The sequence below is a fragment of the Manis javanica genome, chromosome 5 (assembly GCF_040802235.1).
Source record: "Manis javanica isolate MJ-LG chromosome 5, MJ_LKY, whole genome shotgun sequence".
NCBI classification, from domain to species: domain Eukaryota; kingdom Metazoa; phylum Chordata; class Mammalia; order Pholidota; family Manidae; genus Manis; species Manis javanica.
Genome location: NC_133160.1, coordinates 95,909,669 through 95,932,294, shown reverse-complemented (window position 1 = coordinate 95,932,294; position 22,626 = coordinate 95,909,669). Strand labels below are relative to the sequence as shown.

Here is a 22,626-nt window from a genome sequence, read left to right as displayed (position 1 = left end):
GTTCCTAAGGTTAATAGCTGTCACCAGCAGTAATAAAACCACAGTAAAGAAAGCAGAACAGCTAATTACTAACAAACTGGATATGCTAACAAACTGGATAACCTAGAAGAAATGAACAACTTTCTAGAAAAATACAACCTTCGAAGGCTGAAACAGAAAGAAGGAAGAAACCAAAAATCTGAACAGACTAATTACCAACAATGAAACTGAATTGGTAGACAAAAAAACTACCTAAGAATAAAAGTCCTGGACTAAATGGCTTAACTGCTGACCTTCATCAAATATTTAGTGAATACCCATCCTCCTTAAAGTTTTCCAAAGAGTAGAACAAGAGGGCATACTTCCAAATTCATTCTATGAGGCCAGCATCACTTTAATACTAAAACCAGGCAAAGACACCACAAAAAATAGAAAATTGCAGACCAATATCCCTGATGAACATAGATGCACAAATACTCAAAAAATTTTAGCAAACCAAATTCAAAAATACATCAAAAAGATCATCCATCATAATCAAGTAGGATTTATTCCAGGGATACAAGGATGGTACAACATTCAAAAATCCATCAACATCATCCACCACATCAACAAAAAGGATAAAAACCACATGATCATCACCATAGATGCTGAAAAAGCATGCAACAAAATTCAATATCCATTTATGATAAAAACTCTCAACAAAATGGGTATAGAGGGCAAGTACCTCAACATAATAAAGGCCATATATGAAAAACCCACAGCCAACACTATACTTAACAATGGGTATAGAGGGCAAGTACCTCAACATAATAAAGGCCATATATGAAAAAACCACAGCCAACACTATACTTAACAGTGAGAAGCTGAAAGCTTTTCTTTTAAGATCAGGAACAAGACAAGGATGCCCACTTTCCCCACTTCTATTCTACATAGTACTGGAGGTCCTAGCCAAAGCAGTCAGACAACACAAGAAATAAAAGGCATCTAGATTGGCAAGGAAGAAGTCAAACTGTCCCTTTTGCAGATGACATGATCTTGTACATAAAAAACCCTAAAGAATCCACTCGAAAACTACTAGATCTAATATCTGAATTCAGCAAAATTACAGGATACAAAATTAATACACCAAAATCTGTGGCATTCCTATACACTAACAATGAACTAGCAGAGAGAAATCAGGAAAACAATTCCATTCACAATTGCTTCAAAAAGAATAAAATAGCTAGGTATAAACCTAATCATGGGAGTGAAAGACCTATACTCTGAAAACTACAAGACACTCATGAGAGATATTAAAGAAGATACAAATAAATGGAAACACATCCCATCCTCATGGATAGGAAGAATTAATATTGTCAAAATGGCCATCCTGCCTAAAGCAATCTACAGATTCAATGCAATTCCTATCAAAATACCTACAGCATTCTTCAACGAACTAGAGAAAATCGTTCTAAAATTCATATGGAACCAGAAAAGACCTCGAATAGCCAAAGCAATTCTGAGAAGGAAGAATAAAGCTGAGGGGATTATGCTCCCCAACTTCAAGCTCTACTACAAAGCTACAGTATTCAAAACAATTTGGTACTAGCACAAGAACAGACCCATAGACCAATGGAACAGACTAGAGAGCTCTGATATAAAACCAACCATATATGGTCATTTAATATATGATAAAGGAGCCATGGACATACAATGGGGAAATGACAGCCTCTTCAACAGCTGGTGTTGGCAAAATTGGACAGCCATATGCAAGAGAATGAAACTGGATTATGGTTTAACCCCATACACAAAAGTGAACTCAAAATGGATTAAAGACTTCAATGTAAGTCATGAAACCATAAAACTCTTAGAAGACAACATAGGCAAACATCTCCTGAATATAAGCATGAGCAACTTCTTCCTGAATGCATTTCCTCAAGCAAGGGAAACAAAAGCAAAAATGAACTCATGGGACTACATCAAAACAAAAAGTTTCTGTATGACAAAGAACACCATCAACAGAACAAAGAGGCATCCTACAGTATGGGAGAATATATTTGTAAATGATATATCTGGCAAGAGGTTAACATCCAAAATGTATAAAGAACATACATACCTCAGCAACCAAAAAGCAAATAACCCAATTAACAAATGGGCAGAGGATATGAAGAAACAGTTCTCCAAAGAAGAAATTCAGATGGCCAACAGACACATGAAAACATGCTCCACATCATTAATCATTAGGGAAATGCAAATTAAAACCAAAATGAGATATCACCTCACACCAGTAAGGATGACCAGCATCAAAAAGACTAAGAACAACAAATGCTGGTGAGGATTCAGAGAAAGGGGAACCCTCCTACACTGTTGGTGGAAATGTAAGCTAGTTCAACCACTGTGGAAAGCAATATGGAGGTTCCTCAAAAAACTAAAAATAGAAATACCATTTGACCCAGGAATCCCACTTTTTAGAATTTACCATAAGAATACAACTTCTCAGATTCAAAAAGACATATGCACCCCTGTGTTTATCGCAGCACTTTTTACAATGGCCAAGATATGGAAGCAACCTAAGTGTCCATCAGTAGATGAATGGATAAAAGAAGATGTGGTACATACAAACAATGGAATACTATTCAGCCATAAGAAAGAAACAAATCCTACCATTTGCAACAACATGGATGGAGCTGGAGGACATTATGCTCAGTGAAATAAGCCAGGTGGAGAAAGACACGTGCCAAATGATTTCTCTCATTTGTGGAGTATAACAATGAAGCAAAACTGAAGGAACAAAACAGCAGCAGACTCAGAGACTCCAGGAAGGAACTAGTGCTTACCAAAGGGGAGGGATATGGGAGGGAGGGAGAAGGGGATTAAGGGGTATTATGTTTAGTACACATTTTGTCGGGTGTCACAGAGAGAACAGTGTAGCACAGAGAAGGCACAAAGTGGATCTGTGGCATCTTGCTGCACTGATGGACAGTGACTGCATTGGGGTATGGGCAGAGACTTGATAATATGGGCAAATGTAGTAACCACATTGTTTTTTTATGTGAAACTTGTATATCAATAATACCTCAATAAAAAATTTAAAAAAAAACAACAAAAAAAGATAAATCTGGGAAGGAAAAAATAAGCATGTTTTATTTTCCATTCCTACCATAAAGTCTTATAGAAACCTCTAAAAAAGTTTTATTTTTTATTATCTCCCTTTGGGAGAAGAGACTAGGATGGAGAACAAGTATCATCATGTTCATATATTGTTATAATAAAGCAGAATTAGAGATAATTAAAGAATTTAAATATCTAGTTTACATGGAGAAATGTCATGTTTGCAATTACTTCAAAATAATTCAATAGGAGGGGATAAAATGAAATTGATAATTGCTGAAACTGGATGTTGTGTCCATTGGAGTTCACTACACTATTTCTATTTAGTATATATTTGAAATTTTTTCATAATAAAAAGATAAAATCAATCCATGTGGATTGAGGAAGAGGATATTCTCTCATTTACTGTTAACAAGAGCACAAACAGGCCCAGTGTTTCAAAAATTAATGTGGGGAGAGAATGAAAGGAATAGGAGGGTAAGATGGAATCCTCCTCCCAAAAACACTAGAAGAGGAAAATACAGCAAATGCCACTAGACCTGAAAATGACCTGAAGACTGCAGAACAGACTACATACACCTGAGAAAGAAGAGAAGACCACACAGAAAAGGGTGAGGTGGCAAAGCCAATATTGAGTGGGACCCATGCCCTTCCCCACCCCAGCCTATAGGTGGGAGAAGAGGAATGGAGTGGGGAGGAGGTAGGAGCCCAGGACCCTGAACACCTCACCCTGGAGATCTGCTCTGGTAGCACAAGCCCACATTACATTGGGTTCTGGTGATTAGCAAGGCTGGATACCAGGGACAGGTGGAACATTCTGGGATGCTGAGACTCCAGTCAGTGTGGAGAAAAGGTACACTCGGCCATTCCTGAGATCCAAAGCAAAGGTGGCAGTTTGAAAGACTTGCCAGCAGTGGGAGGGGTACCAGAGGGGCAAGTATTCGATGGAACTCTCTTCTCAGGAGAAAGGGCAGGTGGAGGATACTTTCCCAGCCCTTCCTCAGCCCAACAGATAGGAAATTCTTGGGAGCTCCGGAAGCTCCATCCTCCTTGCTGGCAACACAGCCTTGAGGTACCTCCCAGTATGCATTGCGGAGAACCATACCATTTGGCCCAGCAGCAGCATCAGACTTTGCTGCTTGGAAGGGAGAGGGAGATTCTCCCAGCTCTGTTTCAGCCCATCTGGAGAGATGCCAGCAGGAACCAGCCCCAAGTGCTCCTTCTTCCCAGCAGGTATCCAAACCCGGTGCTGTGTGTCTGGCCAGGGCAAACCTGCACTTCAGTCTGCCCACCCCGTTACCCCTGCAGCCCTGTCATTGCTTCAGGCCAGGCAGACTCCTAAGCTGATCACAAAGGCAGCAGCTGAAGCAAACTGCCTGCCCAGATTTAGGCAACTACAGAATCCAGAGAGAAAGGTGCCCCACCCACAGCATGCCAACAACTGGGGCCCCCACAAAATAGAACCAGGCACTAAAGAGTAAAGACTCTTGAGCTTCTGGTCACCATATGATGCCTTCTTCATAAAGCTATTACCCTATAGGCCAGAAAGTATAGTGGATCCATCTAATATAAAGGAAAAAATAAAGAAACCTTGACAAATGAGGAGGCAGAGGAATATGATCCAAAAAAAAATTACAAGACAGAACCCCAGAAAGAGGGCTAAATGAAACAGAGATCACTGATTTTCCTGATAGAGATTTCAAAGGAAAGTCATAAACATGCTCACAGCTTTACAGAAAAGAACTCAAGATCTCAGGGAGGACTCTCACAAAGAGATAGAGAACATAAAAAAAGAGCAACACAGAGGGGAAGAATATAGTACCTGAAATGAAACATACAATGGAGGAATTTAAAAATAGATCAGAATATGTAGAGGAGATAGTAAATGAAATGAAAATTAAAGAACAGGAGAACAAAGAAACTGAGGAACAGAAATTTAAAAAGATATCTAGGATGAAAGAATGCTAAGAGAGCTATGTGACCAATCCAAATGAAACAATATTCATATAATGGGGTAAAAGAAGGAGAAGAGAAAGACAAAGGGATAGAAAGTCTTCTCTTTAAGGCAATAACTGTTGACAACTTCCCTGATTTGGGGAACGAAACACTCAGGTCATGGAAGCACAGAGATCCCCTAACAAGAGGAACCCCACGAAGACAACACCAAGACATATAATAATTAGAATGGAAAACATCAAGGAAAAGGAAAGGAGAGAGTGTTGAAAGCAGCCAGAGAGAGGAACAAGATTACTTATAAAGGAAATCCCAACAGGCTATCAACAGACTTCTCAACAGAAACTCTACAAGCCTGGAAGGCAGTGGCATGATATATTTAATGTACTGAAACAGAAGGACCTCCAACTGAGTCTAGATTATCATTTAAATTTGAAGTAGGTATTAAACAATTACAGATAAACAAAAGTAGAAAGAATTGGCTACCACTAAGCCAGCCTTACAGGATATGTTAAAGGGACTGCTGGAGATAGAAATGACCTTAAGGCTAAATAGCTTTCACCAGTGAAAATAAACCCACAGTAAAGGTAGTAGACCAATTAATTACCAAGCAGGTATGGAATTAAAACAAAAGAAACAAAATCAACTCTACACAAAATCAGTCAAGGCAAACACAAAAAGTGCAGCTTATGAAATCTAATATGTAGTTTGGATGAGGAAGAAGTAGAAGAAACAAAAGTAACTTTAGATTGTGTTTGAAATAGAGTAATCAGCAATTCAAGATAGACTATTATATAGTAAGGAAGCTGTCCTTGAAACTTTGGTAACCACAAAACTAAAGTGTACATTAAATATACACACACAAAACGCGTAAGTTAATGAACAAAAAAGAAGAGAGAAATACAATTACACCACTAAAGAAAACCATCAATAACAAGAAAATAGTATAAGAGAAAAAGAAAGGAACAGAAAGGCACTATAAACAACAGCATAAAAAGGTTAATAAAATGGTAATAAGCACATATCTATCAGTAATCACCTTAAATATAAATGGACTGAATGCACCATCAAAATAGAGTGACAGAATGGGAAAGGAAACAAGAGTCATCTATATGCTGCCTACAAGAGACTCCTTTCATATTCAAAGACATACACAGACTAAAAGTGAAGGGATGGAAAAAGATATTCCATGCAAATAATAGGGAGAAAAAAGCAGGAGTAGCAGTACTTAGATAAAACAGATTTCAAAACAAAGGAAGTAACAAAAGACAAAGAAGGACACTACATGATGATAAAGGGATCAGTCCAACAAGAGGATATAACCATAAATATCTAGGCACCCAACATAAAAGCACCTAAATATGTAACAAATACCAACAGAATTAAAGGTGGAAACAAATTGCAACACATTTATTTTAGGAGACATTAACACACCACTCAATCAATAGACAGATCAAACAGAAAATAAATAAGAAAACAGAGGCACTGAACAATGCATTAGATCAAATAGACTGAACAATGCATTGGATCAAATAGATATCTACAGAACACTCCATTCAAAAGGAGCATAATACACATTCTCTCAAGTGTACATGGAACATTCTCCAGAATAGATTACATACCAGACCACAAGAAGAGCCTCAATAAATTCAAAAAGATTGAAATTGTATCAGACCACAATGGTATGAAACCAGAAATAATTTACACAAAGAAAACAAAAAGACCTACAAACACATGGAGGCTAGACAACATGCTTCTAAATAATCAATGGATCAATGAACAAATTAAAACAGAAATCAAGCAATATATGGAGACAAATGAAAACAAAAACAGAACAGCCCAAAATCTGTGGGAGGCAGCAAAAGCAGTTCTAAGCAGAAAGTTCATAGCAATACAGGCTTACTTCAAGAAACAAGAACAATCCCAAATAAACACTCCACAATAACAACTAAAGAAACTAGAAAAATAAGAACAAATGAAGCCCAAAGTTAGTTAGAGGGATATAATAAAGACCAGAGCAGAAAAAAACAAAATCGAGAAAAAAACAATAGAAAAAAAATCAATGAAACCAGGAGCTGGATCTTTGAGAAAATACACAAACAGATAAACCCCTAGCCAGACTTAGTGAGAAAAAAAGAATGTACATGCATAAAAATAATCAGAAACAAAGAAGAAATACTCACAATGGATAACACAGAAATACAAAGAATTATTATATGAAAAATTATGTGCCAACCTAGAAGAAATGGAAAACTTCCTGGAAAATACAAACTTCCAAGATTAACCCATGAAGAAACAGAAAATCTAAACAGACCAATTACCAGCAATGCAGTTGAATTGGTACTCAAAAGACTCCCAAAACACAAACTCTCAAAAAACAAAACACCAAGTCCAGATGGCTTCACAGCTGAATTCTACCAAACATACATTTTAAAAAGAGCTTATGCCCATCCTTCTAAAAATATTCTGAAAAGTAGAAGAGGGAATATTTCCAAACTCATTCTATAATGCTGGCATCACCCTAGTACCAAAACCAGACATAGACACTACAAAAAAAGAAAATTATAGACCACTATCCTTGATGAATATAGATCCAAATATTTTCAACAAAACATTAGCAAACTGAATTCAAAAATACATCAAAAAGATCATCCATCATGACCAAGGAATTTATTTCAGGGATGCAAGGATGTTGATGGTACAATATTTGTAATTAAATCACTATCATGTATCACATTAACAAAAGAAAGATTAAAAATCACATGATCATCTTAATAGATGCTGAAAAAGCATTTGACAAAATTCAACATCCATTCACGATAAAAACTCTCAAAAAAATGGGTATAGAACATATGTATCAATACAACATAATAAAGGCCATATGCTACAAACCCATAGCCAAAATTGTACTTAATAGTGAAAGCTGAAAGATTTTCCTTTAAGACTGGGAAGAAGACAAGGATGCCCACTCTTAACATTTTTATTCAATATAGTATTGGAAGTCCTAGCCACAGCAATTAGACAACACAAAGAAATAAAAGGCACCCACGTTAGTAAGGAAGAAGTTAGACTGTCACTATTTGCAGATGACATGATATTGTACATTGAAAACCCTAAAGAATCCACCGAAAAACTACTAGAACTAATAACTAAATTCAACTAAGTTGCAGGATACAAAATTAATACACAGAAATCTGTTGCATTCCTATATACTGTCAACAAACTAGCAGAAAGATAAATCAGGAAAACAACTCCATTTACAACTGCATCATAAACAATAAAATACCTTGGAATAAACCTTACCAAGGAGGTGAAAGACCTGTACCCTGAAAACTACAAGACACTCATAAGAGAAATTTAAAAAGACACCAATAAATGGAAAAACATCCCATGTTCATGCATAGGAAGAATTAATATTGTCAAAATGGCCACCCTGCCAAGAGCAATTTACATATTCAATGTAATCCCTACAAAAATACCTACAGCATTCTTCAAGGAACTAGAACAAATAGTTTTAAAATTCATATGGAACCACAAAAGATCCCAAATAGCCAAAGCAATCCTGAGAGAGAACAAAGCTGGGGGATTATGCTCTCTGATTTCAAGCTCAGCTACAAAGCCACCATAATCAAAACAATTTGGTACTGGCATAAAAACAGACCCATAGATCAATGGAGCAGAATAAAGAGTCCAGCTATAAACCCATGCATATATGGTCAACTGATATATGATAAAGGAGCCATTAGTATATAATGGGGAAAAGATAGCCTCTTCAATATGGTATTGGGAAAACTGAACAGCTACATGTAAGAGAATGAAACTGGATTATTGTCTAACTTCACACACAAAAGTAAAGTCCAAATGGATCAAAGACCTGAATGTAAGTCAGGAAATGATAAAACTCTTAGAAGAAAACATAGGCAAAAATCTCTTGAATATAAGCATGAACAACTTTTTCCTGAACACATCTCAGGCACAAGAAACAAAACCAAAAATGAACAAGAGGGCCTATATCAAACTAAAAAGCTTCTATACAGCAAAGGACACCATCAGCAGAGCAAAAAGACATCTTACAACATGGGAGAATATATTCATAAATGATTCATCTGATAAGGGGTTAGCATCCAAAATATATAAAGAACTCATGTACCTCAACACCCAAAACACAAATAACCTGATCAAAAAATGGGCAGAGGACCTGAACAGACACTTCTCCAAATAAGAAATACAGATGGCCAACAAGCACATGAGAAGATGCTCCACATCTTCTAATCATTAGGGAAATACAGATTAAAACCACAAAGAGATATCACCTTATACCAGTTATAATGACCACTGTCCAAAAGACAAGAAACAACAAATGCTGGTGAGGATCCAAAGAAATAGGAACCCTCCTGCACTGTTGGTGGGCCTGCAATTTGATGCAACTGCTATGGAAAGCAGTATAGAGGTTCCTCAAAAAGCTAAAAATAGAAATACCATTTGACCCAGGAATTCCACTCCTCGGAATTAATACAAGAAAACAAAATCCCTAATTTGAAGAGATACATACACCCCTAATTTTATCACCACACTGTTTGCAATAGCCTAGATATGGAAGCAATCTGAGTTTCTATTAATAGATGAATGGATAAAGAAGAGGTAGCACATATGCACAATGGAATATTATTCAGCCATGAAAGGAAATCCTGCCATTTGCAACAATATGGATAAATCTAGAAGGTATTATATTCAATGAAATAAGGTGGAGAAAGACAAGTACCATATGATTTCACTTATTTCTGAACTATAAAAACAAAGCAAAACAGAGGAAACAAAACAGCAATAGACTCATAGACACTGAGAAGTAACTAGTAGTTACCAAGGGGAAGGGGTTGTGGCAGGTGCAGGGGGTCGTGGTAGGCAAAGGGGGATAAAAGGACACAATAATTTTCAATCACAATAATCTGCAATCACAATATAAGTTTATCATGGAGATTGTTGAACCACTGCAACATAAGATTGTATATTAATGATACTTTAATAAAACAAACATAAGATTGTATATTAATGATACTTTAATAAAACAAACATAAGATTGTATATTAATGATACTTTAATAAAAAAAGGAAAAAAGTTAATGTGTTCTATATAGCAAAGGCAACCATGAACAAAATGGAAAGGCAACCTACTAATAGAAAATATTTTCAAACCATGAATCTGATGAGGGGTTAATATCCAAAAGATACAAGGAACTCATATAATTCAAAAGCAAAAAAATGAATAATCCAATAAAAAAAACTGGCAGAGGGCTTGAATGGACATTTTCCCAAAGAACACATATAGATGGTCAACAGGTACATTAAAAAGTGCTCAACACCACTAATCATCAGGGAAATGCAAATCAAATCCACAATGAGATTTCACCTCACATGGGTTAGAATGGCCACTATCAAAAAGACAAGAAATTATAAGTGTTGGTGAGGATGCTGAGAAAAGCAAACCCTTGTGAACTATTGGTGGGGATATAAATTTGTGCATCCACTATGAAAAACAATATGGTGGTTCCTCAAAAAGCCAAAAATAGAACTACTACATGATCCAGCAATTCTACTTCTAGGCATTTACTCAAGGGAAATGGAAACACTAACTCAAATAGATATTTGAACCCCTGTATTCATTGCAGCATTATTTGTAATAACCACAACATGCAAGCAACCTTATGTGATATGTATACATACACACAGTGGAATATTATTCAGCCATAAAAAATGAAATGCTGTTATTTGCAACAACATAGATGGACCTTGAAGGCACTATGCAAAGTGAAGTATGTCAGAGAAAAACAAATACCTTATGATCTCACTTATATATGGAATCTTAACAAAGAAAACAAAAAAGAATGATAAATACAGAGAACAGGACAAACTGATGACTGCCAAAGGAAGGAATGGGGAGAGATGAAAGGGATGAAGGCAGTCAAAAGGTACAAACTTTCAGTAATAAAATAAGTCCTGAGATGTAATGTACAGCATGGTGACTATAGTTAATGATGCTGTATTCTATTTTTGAAAGTTGTTAGAGTAAATCTTAAAAGTTCTTGTCACACGAAAAATAACTTGTAATTACGTGTGGTTGTGAATATTAACAGACTTTTTGTGCTGATCATTTTACAATACATGAAAATGTCAAATCAGTGAATCATAAACCTATAATTCATGTTTTATGTCAATTTAATCTCAATAGAAAAAATAAATAAAATTTAAAATGTGCATGACCTCTGATTCATCACCAAAGTTTATAACTAGCCTAGAGAAGTAGTAATGTTAATATTCATATATAAGGGTATTCACTTTATCACAATAAAGCAAAATAATGGAAGCCTAAATGTTCATTAAATAGACTAACAATAAGACAAATACTATCGTTATCTTTTTCATGAGATTAAATTTGTATGTACAAATGCAGAAAATAGTCCATTTTAGATGATTAAATGAGTTTTTTAAATTGCAAACCAATTTTCTTAGCATTATGGGTGTTTCCATTATATATTGCTGTGTATAACTTTGGAAGAAATGTTGAAAAGGATACAAATCAAATGTAGATTTGTTAATGGAGCAAGGTTTGCTTTCATCTCTTACTGTAAATAGCTTGTATTTTCTTAAGTAGTAAGATTATAGGTGGTTTTTATTTGTTCTATTAAAATCACACAATGGCAAAGCTGAGCAACAAATCCCAGCAGTCTGGCTCCAGAGAGAGGCCCAGCTTTTAATTACTTACTGAACTGCCTTTACCTGAAGTAGTATATAAAATACAAACTAATATTCTTAGAATTTATTTTATTTAGTTCTTACCTGTCATATTCAGAGTGACTATATTCTCCTGATTTCCAAATAACCTCTTAACACCCTGGAGTCAAGGGTGCCTTTGTTTCACAAAGTCTTGATCCAAACATTTTCTGGCCCTAGTTATTTCCAGAGATCTATTTACATGAAAGAAAGAACAAAGAACTACTTACAGAGCTTTAAAATAAATCTTTGTTAATTGTGCTGTCCTTAAAATTACAACTTAGTTTACGCATTTAATTAAGCCAATTATCTTGAAAATGCTACTGAAATTTTTAATATGCAACCACCTCTCTGGCCCCTTTTGCCTGATTTGCTTGCCATTGTTTTGAGCTTCTGTTTTGAAGCACAATAGCCTCTTTGTTGCACAGCCACAAGTAAAAAATGCTCAGGCTCAAAAGTGACAGGATCCCTTCATCATTCATACCAGGATGACTCCACCCCACCCTCCAGAAGTTCTTAGACTGTAAAGGTTCTCATGTATATACCTGTGAAAACCAAGTCCTTTTAGCTCTGTTCATGTCTCTTCCTACCTTCTTTGCAATTTCTTCTTCCTTAAGGCATTTTATTTAAGAGGAGATTCTAAGTTATATAAAGAAGGCAAAGAACATTTTCTTGTCTATCCAACTTAAAGAATCTTCTTGAAATGAGTTGAAATAGGATTAGTGAGAAAGAGAAAACCTTCTGCCAAGAAAAGCAAAAAAAATTATTGCTAATAGTGCTCAGATTTAATTAGATGGGCAGTTACATTACTAAATTTTTTCCTTATCTCCAGCAGCTTTTAGAAGATTGTGATTTACCCAGCAGACTTTCCAGCCAAGATTTCTTTCATGGAAAATTTTGCTTTACCTAGACAAAATACATGAAAGCAATCTGAAGCACATGTAAGATTAAGGAGGTTCCAAAATTTTTTTCAAAGCATATTTTTTTAATCACTCTGGTCTTTTCCATTCCTTTTTACAATATATTAATCCAGAAGTTTGTGTACCATGAAAGCTACTAACCTGGATCTGAAAATATTCTTTGCTCTTAAAGTTTCAACATAAAACTCCACAATGAACATGATGAATTATTTAAGACTGATATTGGTCTTACCTGTTGTGGGTAAAATTGCAATATTTCCAGAATCTCTTGCCTGGCCTTAGCGCATCTCCACATCAATAGGTGTTTCCAAGGGGTGGAGAGAAGTACCATCTCCCTATCAATAGGTGATTACAAGGGAGAGCCAGGGCATATCTGGACTGGAAAGGTTGGGTGGGGTCCCTTTTAGCAGCTGGTCCATGAACAGGAGCAGACAACTGCTTGTAGGCAATAAATGGATTTCTCCTCCTTTATTTCCCCCTTTTGTTAGGCAGGAAAATAGATATGAGTGGGGTGGAAAGAGAACAAGGTCAGTAAATCTCCCTAGAAAGGTTTCCATTGACCAGTTAAAACTAGAAATCCAGAAATGACCCAGAGTTAATGAGTTAATCAGTTGAAGCTCCTAAGGTCAAGAGCAACTAGGCCTTGAATGTTTGAATATTTCCCAGATGAGGAAAAATATCTGAACACAGCCCATGTCTTCATTGTGTCAATTAGATCATTGTAAGATACACTCTAGCCTGTTAAAAGGCCCACATATAAATAGCAGAATAAAGACAGGGAGATCCCACTTAAAGCCAAAATTGCGTTTTGGAAAAAAACCCAGGAAGTTTAAGAGGAAAGATTCTTAACATACTCTTTAGCAAACAAATAACTGCCCACCTTGGAGGAGGGGCAGACAGTCTTGATTGATATGCTCCCAAACCTGGGAGCTACTATCCTGGGAGAGGACCAAAGCAGTAAATTTCTTGTGTTAAGCTAATTTTGCAGAATTACCTAGAGGACTGATAAGAAACTTACTGTCTCATCAAAGATACTTGAGACCACTTAACAAGTCCACACACCTAGCCCTTTGTCACATTCCTGAAAACTCCTTAAAAGGGGGAACCCCCAACCTTTCAGGATGCTCTTCTCTCTGAGGTCACCCGCACTTTCTGAGTGCAGAACTTTAACTTTTCCCAACCTTTCAGGGTACTCCTCTCTCTCTGTGGTCACCTCACTTTCTCTCCAAGTAACTTTTACTCTGCTTCACTACTGTGTCTCTGCCCTTCAATTCTTTGTAATGGTGTCTCTGCCCTTCAACTCTTTGTACACAACACCTCTCTCCCCCAACACTTTGACTGATTTTGGCTTCAAAGGTAATTTGCCCTGGGCTGGGAACATATTTTCCCCCCAGTTACACTTGTTATTTAGAGAATTCTGCTGCAACATGTGAATTAAAGAAAAGGTGGCCACCAACTAGGGACAACAAAAAGATTTCTAAGGCTTAAATACTGAAGGTTTCATTAACTCTGGATCTCAAGATGGCCATCTGTGAAAATTTTAACTCTAAATGCCATCTGTTAATTAAGTTACAAGCTAAACAATTGGCATCTAAATTCCTGCTAAAAGATAAGCAAGAATGTTTGCCTTTCTCCTTAATTTCCTTGGGTGCCAAGATGTATATTGCAACCCCTCCCACTCTTTTCTTTGTATGACGTATCTTATGTAGATAAAAAGGACCCCTTTGAAGTTCTGTCTTTCTTACCTGTGTCCTCAAAGATAAAAAACCTTTGTATAACTTGGGTCCTTTGGAACATATCCCCTACCCTACCTGTAGGAGTTCTGTCTTCCTGGGTGTGTAAGTTCTATAATTTGGCTCAAATAAAACTCTGTCTTTATTTTCAAGGTGATCTTAATGAAATTTTCAACCATAAGTATGTAACTGCAATGTACATCTGCATGCAGATGAAAATGGTGGCTATCTTAAAAACCTTCCAAAAATGTATGCCCTGAGTTAGCAGATATGATAATACCATGATGCCCAATATTTGCTGGATTCTTGCATCTACTAAAATTTTTGAGGATTTTTCCTCCAGGGTGAAATGAACCCTTTTTCTGATCTTGAGGTTAAATAAATGAGAAACTTCCTGGTATGGCAGCCACTCCAAAAGGACCGCAATGAGATGACAATTTGACTATAAAAAAGCACCCCATTAACCCCAACTTGCTCCAGGAAATGGCCAGCCATGGAAAACCCTCCACTCTCAACACTAAACAGCTAATCTTCCCTCTTTTTAAATGACCCCAAACTGCTTGCCCCTTTATGGCCAACTAACAACTGCCAATGTACCTGACAGTCAATTAGAACCTTTCTGCTCCCTACATGCCCACCTTAATAAACGTTCACTAATCAGGTACTGTCTCAGAATTCTGTTTTCACATGATAAACTCTGGCCTTTCAAACCATTGAAAGCCTGCTGAAATTAAAGTGATAGCAGAGAATTCCCTTGCAGTTAATTTATGAACAATTAGCCCTTAATTTTTATCTCACGCTTACTTTTGCCTTTAAAATAATTGTATTTGATTCTGCTAAACTATCCCCTAAATACCTCTAAGTCTTTTTCTCCATTTTTATTGTCCTTACTAATAACATTATTATGAAATAGCGAGGAGGTGAACTCTTTGCCTCCCGTGTCCTCATATACATCCTTATTCTAGTGACAATGTAGTCTTCGTAGAAGGCAAATCTGTTCACAATCTTCCTCCTATTTTAGTGGATGACCAAGAGCTGACTGTGGTAATAAAACCCAAATGCTTTCCATTAAGAGGATTGATAGTAATAGGAGGAGAAGTAGTAGTAGAATATTAAAGTTAAAATAAATTAATATGTTAATTTATAATAAATTTCCATTAACCTTGACATATAATCTGAAAGACAGACTTTTTTTTATCTTAGCTGAGATATCAGAGATTCAGGGAAGCTAAGTGTCCTAGTTTGGGCTACTATCACAAAATACCACAGACTGGATAGCTTATAAACAACAGAAATTTATTTCTTACATTTCTGGAGGCTACAAGTCCAAGATCAGGGTGCCAGCATGATCTGGTAATGGTTTTCTCCCAGGCAGCAGATTTCTTGTTATACCCTCACATGGTAGAAGGGGCTGGGAAGTTGTAGGATTTCTTTTATAAGAGCCCTATAAAAGAACACCATATTTTATGAGAGGGTTCTACCTTAATGACCTAATCATCCCCCCAAAGGCCCAGCCTACTAATAACCATCACCTTTGGTGGTTAGGATTTCAACATATGAATCTGAAGGGACACACATATTCAGACCATACCACTAAGTGAAATTTACCCAAGGTCACTTAGCTAGTAAGTGGCAGAGTCAGAATCTGAACTGTTTGTCAGATTCTGAATTCCATGCTTTCAACAAAATGTTCTAACCCACAGCCAAATTAAACTCTCATTATTCTTTCAGTATGCTGTGCTGGTTCAATTCATATGTCCTTGCCTCTGCATGTATTTGGATGGTTCTCATCTTTCTGTTAAGATTTCCCTTACCTGTACTCTTCCCAAGCTGAGATGATTATTCCCTTTTTGCACAAATGCTTTAGCTAAAACTTGCCTCTTCCATATCCCTTATTCCACTTTAATATAATTATTTCCTTACATTAGTTTTTCACTAGACTATAAGCTCTTTGAGGGCAAAGAGCTTCATTCCATTACCTAGTAAAAATGTATTATTCTGACTTATCAGTAATAGGAATTTTCAGAGAAAGGAAAAAAACCTTAATTTTTTGTAGTTCATTGGAGCTCTTCAGTGAAGGAAAAAAATGGTAATAGTAATTGTAAGATAAATTCTAGCCGAAATAAGCAAGCAACAAGAGGCAACAAAGAGCCAGGCAGTTTATTTGAGAGCAATTCCCAGATGATGTTCCCAGGTCTGGGTATTACAGGCCGGGGAAGTCACACCTGGTCAGGGAGGTGGGGGCTTATAAGGGGTTAGGAGGGGAGGAGTGGGCAAGCTATCTTAGGGGGCATGGAGAGGTATGATCGGCTAAAGGTGACATAATAGACAACTAGAAACTTTTTTCCTCCCAAGAGGGAGGAGGCTGATATACGGGTCTTAGTTGGCACATCAGAAGGATGGAATTCAGGAAGAGCTGTCCCCTTTCCATATAAGGCACAGACCTTGGGGTCTGGTCTGTTCTCCTTTTATGGTATCTCTCTGTTCTGTTTGCATGTCCTTGTTGTTCCTTCCTCCAGCCTAACATTCCAGCCTTTTGGTCATAATGAGCGACGACTTGATCTGACTACTTCCAGCTGACAAGGGGCGTCATGGGGATTTGGGGCTGGTAATAGGCCGAAGGAGGGGGTTCAGTGGGAAGAGGCGCATAATGGTGAAGTAACATCTGGTTGGTGGCAACCTGGGTCATCTGGGTTAGCCGCTGTTGGAGGAACTTGAGGACATAAGGGGCAACTAAGAGTAAATTACAAACTGTTATTAAGGGGCTCAGTAGGGGCATTAGCCAGGCCATTATGGGGGACTGGAATTCTGGATCAAGTTTACATTTCAATGACTAGTATTAGGATTTAGTATAGATAAGACTGCATTATTGAAATAATACTTTTCTCTAAAATTACCTTCATTTTTATTAGAAGTAGCCAGATTAAGAAAATAATTAACAGTTGGCTTGATTATTTGCATAAGTGCAGCAAGAAGAGCAATTGATTACATAGGCTTTTTTAAATATGATTTGCTGGAACTTTTTATAAGGAATTTCAGATTGGACTTTTAAAGGCTTCTTGAGGCCAGAAAGCCAAGCCAGACTTGCTATCAGGTTATGCCTGAAGTACCTGTACATTTGGGTGAATTCCTCTCTTCTTGAGGTTCTCAAGACATTCCTGAGGTTCCTGCACTTGCCAGGAAGTGACCTTCTTTACTCACCTGGTAAGGCTGCTGGAAACTCTGTAAGCAAGGTACCGGGCTAGTTCTTCTAAGGGGCTTTGTTGGCTTTATAAAATCAATCTTAGTTCCTTAAAGCTGCCTGTTCATATCTGAGTTTACACATGTCTCTCAGGTATGACATTCCAGTCAAAGCCTTGGTAATGTAACCAGTGTTTTTAATTGGTCTTTTTACAAGGAAAGCAGATTCTTATTGAACTTGTGCAAATAAACATACTGCCATGAAATATAAAAATAGTCACCGAGAGTTTTTAAATTCTGGAGGGATCAGGTAGAGAGAAACATAAAGATTCAATTCTGCTTACAAAGGCAGTCATTTACTAAACTGTTGTCAACTTAAGAGAAAAAGCTTAAAACACTTTATCAACAACATTTGAAACAAAAAGCTACAAAATCATCTTCCTTAGTTTACTTAATCTTATGTAACTAATACCTGTTCTGCTGAAATCTAGTTTTTTACTAGTTTAGGAGTAATAAACAATGAGTATAGATGACAAAAGACTTACAAATGACAATGGTTAAAGATCTGATGAGAGCTTACTGTAAGACAGTTGTCATAAGGAAATTTGGATATTTCTGTAACACAAAACATTCAGTAACAAAGTTTAGCATCATTCTTTTTGACAGTGCTTTTTAGGTAAATATATATCAGATAAATAAGCCAGATTAGCTAAATATATTTTCCAATGAGAAAATGTTCCTCTGACATGTTCCAGGGGCCCTTTGGAAAATATCAGAGTTAACTAGAGGTAAAAGTACTTTTTTGAATTTGATTTTGGGACGTTGTCAGAAGAAAGTTTCTTTGGCACTTGCTTAAATAGGATTATAGGTTGCCATGAAGCAATACTTACCTATTTAACTAGAATGACAAAAAAATACTTCAAAGGCAAATAAAGAAGGTTACACAGTTGTTAGCAAAGTTTAGCTTTTAGTCTTTTTAATATTAAGATCTCATTTTCTTAAATACTCGGACAACTTATTGAGACTGTAAGCATGAGAAACTGCTTTGATTAAACAATTAGAGAACCCATTGCAGTCTTTCAATATTAAGAGCAGACTAACAGTTAATAAAACTTTGTCCTTTTTAACTGGAAATAAAATTCTAATTTTGCTGTGTACTTGATACCGAGACTCATTTGCTTTAATTTTATATAGCATAACTATGTTAAATTCTTCTACAAACTTTTTATACCCTTTTTTTTTTCATTTACAGTTCTCTCTGTAAAAACAGCTGTACTTTAGAACAAAGTTATTTTCTTTTATCAAAAGACATATTCTTTAGGATGCAGAAATGTTTTCCTTATTACTTTAAGTAGTTTTAATTAGAACTTAAAACCATTAGGTACCTTAATTTTTAGTGAACACTGAGAAGCAGGCTATTGTCAACTGTTACACCAGCATTCTTTAGATTGACAAATTTATGAACATTTTATAATTTCTGTAACTATGAGCTTTACAGCACAATCTCTCACTACACACAAAGTATATCTTCTTAACTTAGCAAAACAAAGATTCTCAGGCTGCAGGTAGGTATACACACTGTAACACACAATTAAAAAGGTGTTCACTTGCCACACTTACTTAGTTCACTTATTTTTAACAACTATGTTAGATTACTTACAAGACTTCTACTGAATATTAGACAAAGCCGAGCCTTTGAACATTTTATTCTTAAAAGATTTAGCAGATAACATTAACTTAAATGACCTTAGATAAACTTAGGCAGCTGATAACCACAAGAACATGCCCGCCTCAGCCAAACCCAAATTAGCATTAATGCTTAACATTTTTTATCAGATTTTCTGGAAGTTTTAGAATGCCCAATTTTCACAAGCACTTGTTTTTAAATCAATTTTTATTAATACCATCCGGAGGTAGGAAAATATTTTTCATCCACACACCTAGACAAACAAACATACAAACTGAGACACAACTACAGTCAGCAACACCCCACACACAAAAACATATACACAGACAGACAAACCGATATAAAGACTTGAGTTACTGATATCCAATTGCCTTCCCTCTCTTCAGCTTCCTGTCTGTGGCTTCTGGAACCAGAGGGTGGGAGGTGGTGGGGGAAGAGGGCCGTGAAAGCAGAAGGAGAGGGGGAGGGGGTGGTGCAGCCACCAGAAGAGGAGAGCAGGACAACGGCATGGTTGAGAATGTAGGACTTTAAGATGGAGGCGACACGTGTGAAGACAAAGGACTTAAAGATGGTGGTGGAGAGAGGGGGAGGAGATCGCGAGCTGAGGGAGGCAGGCGATCGAGGTCTTCTGAAAGATCTGAAAAGGAGGAAGGACTGGGCAGAGTAAGAGGCTGACAATCTTTAACTGGAGATCGGGCCAGGAGAACCTGAGTCATTGAACACAACATAAAGGTCTGGACGGGAGTGCAAAGTCCAAAAAGCCTGCACATATGGGACTTCACTCTACTCTCCGCTCCAGTGGCAATAATTAATCAAGTTGGTGAGGAGGCCAAAATTGAAAGTTCCCTCAGGGGGCCAGCGAGATTGATTGTCCAAGGGATACTGAGGCCCGGCCTCAGAGCAAAGAAAGACTAGCTTCTCTTCGCGAACTTCCTGGGACAAATATAGAGTAGCCAAATTAGAAATGAGACACTGCAATGGGGTTTGAGACTCTGCTTTTAAGGGCTGGTTCCTCATGTATGTGCCAACTTCCTAACTAATCTCGCTGAGAGGAGCGCCCAGCGTCCCAAGCGCGCCAAGTCAGGGGAGACGTTCTGGGAGCCTGGGTGAGGGACGTCTCCCGTACCGCAGGGCCAGGGGTGGGCCGGATGCCCACAGACATCCTGAGGCCTGGGTTAGGGATGTCTCCTGCACCGCAGGGCCAGGGGCAGGCCAGATGCCCACAGAGGGTGGGCTGGATGCCCAAGGGGCCAGATGCCCCAACCTGGACATAGCTATGATTTCTAATGGACCAGGTGAAACAGAGTTAGGAAGGGAAACAGACCGGGGGAAACTGAGGGACTCACCAGAAAATAGTCCATGCAGCGGAGAGCAGGCTGAGGTCCCGGGTCGGGGAAGGAGGGGGCAGGGCCACTGGTGGCCAGTTGGGGCCCCACGCTCATGCTCCTTTCTGGGTTTCAGCACCAAATGTAGGATAAATTCTAGCTGAAATAAGTAGGCAATGAGAGGCAACAAAGGGCCAGGCAGTTTATTTGAGTGCAATTCCCAGGTAATGTTCCCAGGTCTGGGTATTACAGGCCAGGGAAGTCACACCCTGTCAGAGAGGTGGGGGCTTATAAGGGGTTGGGGGGGGAGGAGTGGGCAAGCTATCTTAGGGGGCATGGAGAGGTATGATTGGCTAAAGGTGACACAATAGACAAATAGAAACTTTTTCTCCTTCCAAGAGGGAGGAGGCTGACATCTGGGTCTTAGTTGGCACATCAGAAGGATAGAATTCAGGAAGAGCTGTCCCCTTTCCATATAAGGCATGGATCTTGGGGTCTTGTCTGTTCTCCTTTTATGGTATCTCTGTTCTGTTTGTATGTCCTTGTTTTTCCTTCCTCCAGCCTAACAGTAATTAGTAATTACCTCACAGGGTTATTCTAAAGACTAAATCAGTGGTTCTAAAACTTCTGTTAGAATCCTCTTTCAAGATTGGGATAATGTAAATGTCCAAATATGATAACACATCTTCTGATCCATAATTTGTAAATGGATAGTGTATGAATCTCTAATTATGTACATCCCCAGGGATCTACACTAAGCTACTAGATTTGACAACTATAGAATTTAACATTATAAACTTTATTAAACCCCTGCACAATGCCTAGCCTATGGTATATGCACAGTAGATGTTAGATTTAAATAACATCTTACAAATGTCATACCGCTTTATAATTTACAAAGCACGCACAGAAGAATTATCCCACTTGCTCTTCAAAACAACATAAAGATCAGCATTAATTTCTACTGAACCCAAATTATTCAGTAGATTGTAATCACCTTAAATCTGTCTTCTTCAAATGGAATGAAATTAAGAGATGGAAAACTCTTAAAAATAAGATTTTCCTTAGTCTGAAAATTATCTGTCTGCTCCTCCAATTGTATATTGCCTATGATGACCCTCAACTTTGGTAATCAGATCTCTGGTTTCTTGAAATTGTATTCAGAACCACTATATTAGGAAAAAGAATTAGAAAAAAAAAGAGAAAAAAAGAGTGCTGGTTAGGCAACTAACACTTCTGTTACAAGGAATATCTCTAGGGAAGAAAAAAAAAATGAACATTTAACCAAAAGATTCCTAACCATGCACTTGGCAAGAGGGAGAAGTCTCAAAAGGTTGAGAAAAGATGTTGCTGGAAATCAGACATCAGATCGTACAATCCCTACTCATTTCTTGCTGCAACTACAGAAAGCAATGAATAAATTCTTCCAGATCTTTGTTTCTGGAAGGCACAGCAGGTCATTCTACTGGTACTTAGGAATTAATAAACACATAAACTAATAACTGATTTTTGTCATTAAGTGACTGTTGGGAGCAAACCTGTGGGCCTTTAGGCAGACTTGGTCACAAAAGCCTTAAGACAACAGCAATGTTTGAGTAAAGTCTTTCCTGTAAAGTCAGCAACAATGAATCCATCCATGCGTTAGAAACAAGTTTTCTCCTATTACCAAGAAACGCATTTAGTGAACTCCTAGGTTAGAGCTAGTGGTTAGGTTACCTCACAACATGTCCTTTTCTAGGTTAGAGCTAGTGGTTAGGCTACCTCGCAACATGTGCTTTTTCTGTCCTTTGTTAATCAAGAAACACCCTCTGCCCCAGGGGAAAGCCCCTCCCTTAAAACCTCCCTCCCAAGGGCCCCCACCCCCAAAATGGTGAACTCCCCGCTTCTATTCTGGGTCCTCCGTTCCCGCCGGCGCCAACCAAGACCCAATCACCCCTCTATACCTCCCTGCCGGTGCCACCTAAGGTCCAATTATCTCCTGACCCACCCCTT

The 22,626-nt window shown here is 37.6% G+C and overlaps 1 long non-coding RNA gene across 5 annotated transcripts in view; it reads right to left on the bottom strand.

Annotated features, from left to right (window-relative positions):
• LOC108401136 (uncharacterized) overlaps window positions 1-22,626 on the bottom strand; it is a 230,973-nt gene that overhangs the window by 161,036 nt on the left and 47,311 nt on the right. For 4 of the 5 annotated variants that reach the window (XR_001854083.3, XR_012131649.1, XR_012131651.1 and 1 more), the window contains exon 3: window positions 15,750-15,886. This is a non-coding gene — a long non-coding RNA (uncharacterized lncRNA). Of the gene's footprint in view, window positions 1-11,855; window positions 11,984-12,334; window positions 12,401-15,749; window positions 15,887-22,626 lie in introns of all 5 variants that reach the window. The other variant, XR_012131648.1, reaches the window with a different exon arrangement.